This window comes from Caretta caretta, chromosome 8, assembly GCF_965140235.1.
Source record: "Caretta caretta isolate rCarCar2 chromosome 8, rCarCar1.hap1, whole genome shotgun sequence".
In the NCBI taxonomy this organism is placed as follows: Eukaryota; Metazoa; Chordata; order Testudines; family Cheloniidae; genus Caretta; species Caretta caretta.
The window spans coordinates 53,921,104-53,930,135 of NC_134213.1; positions in this window are offsets into that span (position 1 = coordinate 53,921,104).

Below are 9,032 nucleotides of genomic sequence, written 5' to 3' on the forward strand. Positions count from 1 at the left end.
CTTGCGGCTCTGAGCAGCATGCTGACATCAACCTTGGGCTGTCATATCCAGAACGTGGGAGTGCAGCCGGACCTGAAGCCAGAGGAGTCACTGGTTGGGTTTATGAGCAGCCCTTGCCTGCCATGTGTTACCAGGGTAACTTGTGTGACAGCTGGAGAAGAAAGCAGCCTGCTGCGCTGGCAGGAGGGAGGGAGAGACCAGGCCTGGGGAAGGAGTAGCTGTTTTGTTTCCATGGTAACGGTGCTGCTATTTTCAATGCAGGCGAGATTCCAATGGCACCCTCCCAGGGTGAAATTCTATCGCAGGCCAGGAGCAAGCGGCTGCGAAGCAAAACATAAACAAGTGACTGTTTCCCTGCTAGGCACAATGTGTGTGTGTGTGGGGGGGAGCTAAGACAGCTCAAAAGAGGGGCTGCAGCTGGTGCCCTGATCCTGGGATAGGAGACTCTCAGCCCAAGGTGGCTGAGTTGGCTGTGAATATGGGTGAGGTTTTGGTAACCCATGCTGATTCCTTGCTGTCTTTCTGGTGACACGCTTATTCTCATGCTCCTTGAAATTCTCTTCTTCCAGGGCTCTCTCCTCTTGGTCCCATTACTGCTGTTGCCCTCTCCCATATACTACTACTTTCTTTGTTTAGTCCTTCCAGAACCCTTCCTCCCCCTCTGTCTCATTTCTAGACTCCCCCTTCCCCACAGTCAGCTCCGTCTCTCCCCTCATTCCTGAGCTCCATCTCTTGCCCCCTGCCAGAACTGTCTGTCTCTCAGTGATCCCCACTTACTGCAGTGAGAAGAGCACAGAATGCAGAGAGAAAGCAATTAAAGCCACAGCAGGCTAATCTCCCTCATACCATGCCAGCGGCCCATCCCCGGGCGGAAAGGGCTGTGCTAGCGAGCTAAGCTTCCTAGGGTACATCTGGTGCCTCGGAGGAGGTGGCTGCTGGCCCCCTGGCTCAGCAAGACACTAATGAGAAGAGCTATTCCCCGGCTGCTCTGCACCCCTGAGGCTGAGTTCTGGCTTGCACTGCTCTGAAGAGCTGCTCTCTGTTCTCCTGTCCCACCTCCTCCACCCAATCATGCTGTTTGTTCAGAAAGGGAATATTTGACCGTGGATGCCCTTGGCCGCAGAGAAGCTGGGAGGAGCTGCGTCCGCAGGAAAGCCCCGCAGAGCAATTTCTGCAGGAAGGGAGGGAGCGAGGGAAGGAAGGAAGGGTCTAGCAGCAGCAAGAGGAGGAGTAGGAGTGGGGAATTTATTTTTCCTTGTGACTGAAAGTCAAACCTCAAACTGGCCTCATGCAGAGCCAAAGTCTAGCCCCAGCTGGCTGTCCACTCGGTAACAGGCCCTGCAGCCAAGGCTGCTTGAGCCGCTGGCTCTTTAAATATGGACATGGGTGCAGGGAGGCCCCTGAGCGGCCTGTTTTCATGTGGCCAGTGGAGACTGTGACTGGTCCCAAGTGGAACTGAGTGGCCAGGCCATGCTGAGCCAAGGCACAGTGATGTCTGCAGTGTGATTTATTCACAGTGACATCACCTATAGGACAATTTGTAAGTGTCATGCTCACGCTGGTGAAATCGCTGCTGATGAAAGGGGCCGAATTGAAAGCCCTGCAGTTCCTTATCCATAGAGCAAGGGACAGCATGGGCAGCAGCAGCAGCTTCCCCCACAACCTGTCTCCTTCCTGTTCCAAGTGGAGGGACCTGTTCTAGGGACTGGTTCCCTCTCTGTGTCCCATTGATTGCATAGCCACTTCTGCTGAGAATGTCAACTAGGGGGCCAATTAGTGCCACGTGGAGTATGGACACCTGTCCATTAGGAACCGGAGTGAGACTAGTTCATTTTACACAGGACAGGACGCAGCTGTCATATGGTTTTATTCCCAGCCACTAGCTGCTTGGGCTGATATGAGCCTACAGGGTAAAGTTCAGACAGTCTTCCCTGTCTGTCTCAGTCTGGATCTGTTTTCTGTATCCCTTCTCTCTGGCTTTCTTCCCCATCCCTCACTTTGCGTATCTTTCAGCTCAGACTCTGTCAGTATCTCCTTTTTATGAACTGCTCCCTTCCTCCTTTTTCAAACCCCAGTCATTTGAAAGGGGCACCGAGATTTGTTTCTCTTGCAGTGTGACATTTTGGTTTTGGGATAACTGTCCAGGCTGCTAGGGGTGAGGTCCCAGTCTCTGAGGTCAGTGCTCCAGAAACTTCCAGGCTATTGACTCATTGTTTATCTCCATTTGTATCTCCTGTAGCAGTTGTTCCTCTTGTCACCAGACCTCTGGCTGGCTTGGCTTGCCCACACACACTGATCCAATGCTGAAGATCATACACAATTAGGGATGAGGTATCCCTCCTAAGAAGCCTTATATTGAGATAGCACTTTCACCCCAAATCATGTCCCAAACAACAAGCAGGGATCCCTTCACAGTCTGTGAAATGCAGCCACCTCTGGGATGGAAGGCAGCAACTATTCAACAGTTTAGGACAGGAAGTGAAAAAGGGATATTGCATCCCATTGAAACTGCAGGGGGAATCCAGAGAGCTGTAAATTACCCATGCTGGCATTTTGTTAGAAGATGGGGTAGTGTGTGTATGGGGAGGGAAAGCCTAACACCTGTACAGCTGAGAAAACTGCTGCAGGACCTTTCATGGTATCTTAACCCTTTTCCTTGTTCTCGCTGCAGGAGCCAGGACTGCGGTTTGCAGCACAGTGCACTCTTCCACCATGGATCTGTTCTGACACAGAAGGAAGAGTGCCACCTATTGAATCACCAACACAGCTTCCTGCAGCAGCCTGGGTTTTCTCAAGTGGCCCCTACCCAATCCATCTACCAGCGAAGCTTAGCCTGGCTCTGCTTAGCTTTGGTGAGGAGACAGGCCCACAGACAGAGGTAATACCACTGCGGGGCCATCTCCCTTTGATAAGCATTTATACTTCCTTCATACTGTTGTAACCCTTCTGCCCGTCAGTTGGCAGCAACAAGGGCCAGGTTCAGTATCTAGGGGTTCCATTCCAATAACACAATGCAAAACCGGCTTGAGCCCCCACCCAGTGACCTGGGACAAATATATACCACCGCCGCTGGGCGCCTCCAAGAGGCAATACTTCCCCTCTCGCAAGCACAGAGTCTGAGTGTAGCAAAAGCCTTTTAATAACAGAGAGAATCAATGTGGCATTATGTTGGGGAAACACCACCAACAGGATTCATAACACAACCCCTGAGCAAAAACCCCACCCCAAGCAAATCAGGGCGTATCCTTTCCCTTTGGTTCTTGAGTCCAACAACCCAAAGTCCCAAAAGTCTCTGTCCCTGGTCAGGGCAGCCCCAGAGTTCAAAAGTTTATCTGCAGAGTTTTACCTCCCAATCTGCGTGGAGATGCGGGGGGGGGGGGTGGTTAAGGGGTACCTTCCATGGTCCAAAGCTGATTACCCCACCTCTCCATGGGGCTCCACTCCGCTAGCCGTCCCACGAATCGCTCTGCTCTGCCAGCTGTCCCGCAAACTGCTCCGCAATATATCTTCAGGCTCCCCCACTACTTAACACAACACTCAGTGATTTCAGCTCTTAGTAAGTTTAGCTCTTTTGTGATTTCAGCTAGTAGCAGGGGAGCATCAGTGCTGGTGCATCATTGGTCCAAAGTGAATTCAGCTCAGCAGCCTGTAACTAGACTCCTAACGGAATCAAAATTATCTCTGATATTCCAAAGTGGAGAGAGGAGGAAGTGCAATCAGCATGTAAGACCCTCACCAGGAGGCCCATACCACCAAGTATTAATACCTGTTCCCAGCCCCTCTCTCTATTCTTTAGGTTTTGGAACCCATGACCCTTGCCTAGCAAGTGCTGCTTAGTTGATGGTGAGTCATTCCATTGTAACAAGAGGCCAAGTACAGTTCCACTGTCCTTGATTAACATAATCAGGATAATAAGTTTATTCCTGCCCTAATAACAGAGAAACTGGGGATCCTACAGCAGCCAAAGTGACCATCTAGGCAGGGTGGGTGTGCCTATGCAAATGAGATCAGCCCCTGAAGTTCTTTTCCACAACCCACCATGACTCGCCACCAGATGTCAGGGTAGAGCTCATCCTGACTCTGCTTACACAGTTATCTAAAAAGAAAAGGAGTACTTGTGGCCCCTTAGAGACTAACAAATTTATTTGAGCATAAGCTTTTGTGAGCTACAGCTCACTTCATTGGATGCATTCAGTGGAAAATACAGTGGGGAGATTTATATACACAGAGAACATGAAACAATGGGTGTTATCATAAACACTGTAAGGAGTGTTGTGTTTCCACAGTATGCATCCGATGAAGTGAGCTGTAGCTCACGAAAGCTTATGCTCAAATAAATTGGTTAGTCTCTAAGGTGCTACAAGTACTCCTTTTTTTTTTGCGAATACAGACTAACACGGCTGTTACTCTGAAAACTGTAAGGAGAGTAATCACTTAAGATGAGCTAATACCAGCAGGAGAGCGGGGAGGGGGGGGAAGAAAACCTTTTGTAGTGATAATCAAGGTGGGCCATTTCCAGCAGTTGACAAGAACGTCTGAGGAACAGTGGCGGGGGTGTGGGGTGTGGTGGGAATAAACAGGGGGAAATAGTTTTACTTTGTGTAATGACTCATCCACTCCCAGTCTCTATTCAAGCCTAAGTTAATTGTATCCACTTTGCAAATTAATTCCAATTCAGCAGTCTCTCGTTGGAGTCTGTTTTTGAAGTCTTTTTGTTGTAATATTGTGACTTTTAGGTCTGTAATCGAGTGACCAGAGAGATTGAAGTGTTCTCCAACTGGTTTATGAATGTTATAATTCTTGACATCTGATTTGTGTCCATTTATTCTTTTGCGTAGAGACTGTCCAGTTTGGCCAAAGTACACGGCAGAGGGGCTTTGCTGGCACATGATGGCATATATCACATTGGTAGATGTGCAGGTGAACGAGCCCCTGATAGTGTGGCTGATGTGATTAGGGCCTATGATGGTGTTCACTGAATAGATATGTGGACACAGTTGGCAACGGGCTTTGTTGCAAGGATTGGTTCCCGGGTTAGTGGTTCTGTTGTGTGGTATGTGGTTGCTGGTGAGTATTTGCTTCAGGTTGGGGGGCTGTCTGTGAGCAAGGACTGGCCTGTCTCCCAAGATCTGTGAGAGTGATGGGTCGTCCTTCAGGATAGGTTGTAGATCCTTGATGATGCGTTGGAGAGGTTTTAGTTGGGGGCTGAAGGTGATGGCTAGTGGCGTTCTGTTATTTTCTTTGTTGGGCCTGTCCTGTAGTAGGTGACTTCTGGGTACTCTTCCTGCTCTGTCAATCTGTTTCTTCACTTCAGCAGGTGGGTATTGTAGTTGTAAGAATGCTTAATAGAGATCTTGTAGGTGTTTGTCTCTGTCCTAGGGGTTGGAGCAAATGTGGTTGTATCGTAGAGCTTGGCTGTAGACAACGGATCGTGTGGTGTGATCTGGGTGAAAGCTGGAGGCATGTAGGTAGGAATAGCAGTCAGTAGGTTTCTGGTATAGGGTGGTGTTTATGTGACCATCGCTTATTAGCACCGTAGTGTCCAGGAAGTGGATCTCTTGTGTGGACTGCACCAGGCTGAGGTTGATGGTGGGATGGAAATTGTTGAAATCATGGTGGAATTACTCAAGGGCTTCTTTTCCATGGGTCCAGATGATGAAGATGTCATCAATATAGTGCAAGTAGAGTAGGGGCGTTAGGGGACGAGAGCTGAGGAAGTGTTGTTCTAAGTCAGCCATAAAAATGTTGGCATACTGTGGGGCCATGCGGGTACCCATAGCAGTGCTGCTGATTTGAAGGTATACATTGTCCCCAAATGTGAAATACTTATGGGTGAGGACAAAGTCTCACAGGTTTGCCGTGACATTATCGGGGATACTGTTCCTGACGGCTTGTAGTCCATCTTTGTGTGGAATGTTGGTGTAGAGGGCTTCTACATCCATAGTGGCCAGGATGGTGTTTTCAGGAAGATCACTGATGGATTGTAGTTTCCTCAGGAAGTCAGTGGTGTCTCGAAGAAGCTGGGAGTGCTGGTAGCATAGTTATCTAACTCTTCTTGAAAGCTTATTTCCATTAGCTGCTGCTGCTGCTGCTGACCTGGGTGGTCTTTGCACATCACAGTTCTTTGTGGGTGTGAATTATGACTTTTGAATTAATGACATTAATTGCCATATTTTTTGAGACTAATCCTTGGGCTGTAGCTCAAATTGAATGTGTGCTGGTTTTTTGTTTTTTTGTTTTTTAAATGTGTTTTGTTTTGATTGGACTTGTGGGCCACAGGGTTGTGTTCCTCTTCCTTAAGGGAGGGGCATATTTCTGTGAATGTGTGATTACAAATAGCTGCAAATATCTCGTGCCATTTACTTAATTTCTGCAGTCGGTGGGCAGTCTTGCTGCTCCACTTGTATATTCATGGAAAACAAACATCAAAGGGGCAGAAATTGCATCCAAAGAGACTTGGTTAAAAACTCCATTAGAGAGTCACAGAATCTCCTCCATCACTCTGTACAGAAAGCAGTACGTGGGGACACAGAGATTTTGTGTCCACGTCCTTGGGATCCTTCCCGCATTTTAATCTGTGTTTCCTTTGCCCCTTGGATATTACACATGCTGGAAATGGAGATGTGGAAGCAGCATCTCTCCCCACTCAAAGACCTTTCATTGTGGTAATGGCTCCTCTGAGAAGCTGGATAGCCGAGGCACCAACCCTCTCTGTTCACTTCCCCCAGGATGGGTTTGATCCCCATTTCTAGGATACAGCCTCCCCAGCCTGACTGCTGACACTGCTCTTCCCCTACAGCTCTTTCTTCATTAGATACCGCTGCCTGAGAAGATTCAAGAGCCACTCTAGCATTTTACCCCTTGGCTTCCATAGGACAACGCTAGGAAGCCTTAGAGTGCAGTGGGATCTACCCACCCGCCAACACACTGGTGAAAGGATTCCTTCTCGGGCTATGGCTTCAAGGCCAAAAAAAAGATGGAGTTTACAGTCGGATAACTAACACCCATTAGCTACCTTACTGTCAAAGCCATGTGGAGACCAGGCATCTGTAGCTTTTACTGCACTGTAGTTAGGGTGGAGTTCATACTGCAGCCAATTTCATGATTTTCCGGCCCTCATTATGGATCACTTGTGGTTGGCGCTATGGTAACAATTCAGGCCAGTCCTGCCCAGTCTGTGGTGTAATCTCACATCAAATCCACTTGCGAGCTGGGGACGAGAAAGTGGATTTTGAGCTCTCCTAGCTACATGGAGGTAAAATCTGCCCACACGTCATCTCTGATAAGATTTTGCGGTGAGGTAGCTCATGCGCATTAGTTACCTTGCTATGCAAATCCACCTTTTTTGGTAGCGAAGACATCATCTGAGCCTCTCCCCCCGGTCTCCATTGCTGCATGGATTCACACCTCTGAGCACAATGCGCTCAGCTCATCCATGTCCCCGCACTAATTTGCACTGGCTGAGAGGCTGTGATGTATCGTCCCCGTTTGACGGCCAGGCAGTGACTGTCTGTCTGGTCTTGATTTGAATAACAGTGGAAGAAGACCGAGTAGTGCAGAGAGAATACCAGAAGGTATTGCCACGTAGGTCAGAGGTCACAGCAAGACTGAAGGTGCTGTCCAGGATGTGCCAGGGGAGGGAGCAGCTGGCTCAATGGCAGACACTGGGAGGGAAGGGTTGTAAAAATAAATAGTCCCCATAGATAATGAGGTGAAAAAGACACCCATTGATAGGCATGGGGATGCCAGGCCATGTGATCTCTCCAACTCCTTCTCTAGGGAGAGAGATGTGAGTGTTAAAGTACTCCGGCTAAATGGGGCAGCTGTGCTCTCGGGGACTGAGCATGGGGCTGGGACGCAGGAGATCTGGGCTCTGTTTACAGCTCTGCCATGTTGGTGCCTCTGTGGGGTGGTGATAAGATGCCTTACTCACCGGAGTAAAGCACTTTGCAATCAATGGCTAATATCTGATTATGTCAGAGTTGCAGCTATTTAAAAAGGCGGCAGTTTCTACCACTCATGGTTGCACAGAAAAGCTTGAAAAAGGGGACACCTTTAAAGGCTTCAGCACCAGAAGACTGATGGAAAAGACCCAAAATACATTTTAAAAACAACCCCCCAAACCTCATGATTTTTAAGTCAGTCCCATGATTTTGCCAGGCCCCGTCTTCTGATTTTGGAACACCTGACTCGTGGCAGCACTGCATTGCCAACGGCAGGACGGTCCTGTCCAGTGCATGCTGTGATCCTTCTATGGAATCTGCACTTGAGCTGGGGTCCAGGGGGGCAGATTTGAACCTTTTGCTAATCTTCCCCATCCCTCTTTTCTCCTGGCCCACAAATGGACGTGTTCCAGGCCCTTCCCAGAGAGGGACAAGGAGCCCATCTGCAGGTTTCCCAGTGGCTGTCTCAGATGCAAGTGTTTGCACAGCACCTGAATCACACCAGGAAGCAGCAGGCGGGGAGCCAGAACTGGATTCTTGACCCCACCTGGAAAGGGCAGTGGGTTTATTTCCTGGTAGGAGAACCTGAGCTGAAATCTTGTCCCCACCTGGAATGAACTCTGATTAAACCTTGAGCCAGCCCCCTTTAATCTGCTGCACACAGCTGCGAGGTGGGTGGGGGTGAGGAGGCGGCGAGTGGGTGACAGCTTCTGCTAGCAGCATCAGAGTGTGACTAGGGGGGATGGGGAGAGGGTGCAAAGAGAAGCACAAAGCAGGAATCCAGATGGTGCCCGACGCATCCCCCTGTGGCCGCAGGATAAAATGCAGGCTCCTAGGTGCCCAGGAATGGGCAAATTGGCCGCTGACTCTGCACCTGATGCAGAGCTGCTGAGCCAAAGGTTGATGGCCTGACAGTGGGAGCTGAATTCTCAGGAGTCCTTAGATAGTAGTTGACAGATGAACACACAGCCATGAGGTCACGTGTATCTTGTACATGTCTCATGCATTTATAACCAGCCTCATGCTCATACGTATACAACAACCCCTTTGTGTGGCTGTCCTCTGCCGCAAGTCTTTTGGTGCCTATTC